Consider the following 1,129-nt stretch of genomic DNA (forward strand, 5'->3'; position numbering starts at 1 on the left):
ATAAATTTATGAAAGAAATAAGTGTTCTCTAGCAAAAATGTCATCCCTATTTACTTGTTTGTATAGAATTACTTCGTTAGTTTTGGCTTAATATATAACCTAACAAAATCATGAGTTTCAATACAAGAGTAAAGTTGAAAACACACAGTTTTGAATCGTAAATTGTAATTTTATGGTTTAATACAAAGCAGGTTTGACGTCAAAGTAGTTTTTGGTTAATTTAATTATATCTGTTGCAAGATAGAGTTCGCTGCATATTTCTTTACTGCAGCTGTAAACATTCCGAATCACAATACAAACAAACAGCTAACTAACATTCTACCAGAAAAAAAAAACTGTCTTGCAACAAAAGTTTCAAAATTCTGGTTTATTTCATTACCAACACACCCAATAGTACACCACACGCTTCGTCAGGTTCCGGTTAGCCAACCGCAGGCTAAGTATGGGTCATAATACACCCCTCATTAGTTAACCGGAAGGCTAGCTAACCTAATGATTTAGCCGGAGGTCATATCATCGGCCCTTAGAGGAGCAGAAAGCAAAAAAAGGATTGGAAGCAAAAAAACTGGAAGAAGAACAGAGAAAAAAGGTTGAAGAAAAGCAGCATACTATAATGTTGGAGAAAAAAAAGATGTATATTTTCCAAGCTGAAGAGAAGTTGAAAGATTTGAGAAATAAAAATGAGAAAAAAAGGAAAACTGCTGAAAGGTTATTTTCAGAAGCTAATAAAAGACTTAAAGAGGCACTTAAGTCAAATGATATTGCTGCTTTAAAAGAAGAAGCAAGTCTTGCACAGGCAATGATTGAAGGGGTTATGAAAGTCCAGAATAAAAGTTATTGTGGAAAGGGAATGGTATGAGCAAAATATATAATGTTTTTTCCCCTAAATTAATTTATAATCAAAAACAGCATTTATTTGCATTACTTGTTAGTAATATTTGACAAAATGTTTCTTAAATATTTTCTAACACTGAAGATTGCAAGATTGACATTTCTTACCGCAAAACTTCAAGGTAAATTCAACTATAAAGTATGTAATATTATGGAATGACATACACACATTGTATTTTTGCTCATTGGGGAGAAGGGTGACCATTCTTTTAATGACGGTATTGAACACCTAATCTAT

This window comes from Bacillus rossius, chromosome 3 (assembly GCF_032445375.1).
Source record: "Bacillus rossius redtenbacheri isolate Brsri chromosome 3, Brsri_v3, whole genome shotgun sequence".
In the NCBI taxonomy this organism is placed as follows: Eukaryota; Metazoa; Arthropoda; class Insecta; order Phasmatodea; family Bacillidae; genus Bacillus; species Bacillus rossius.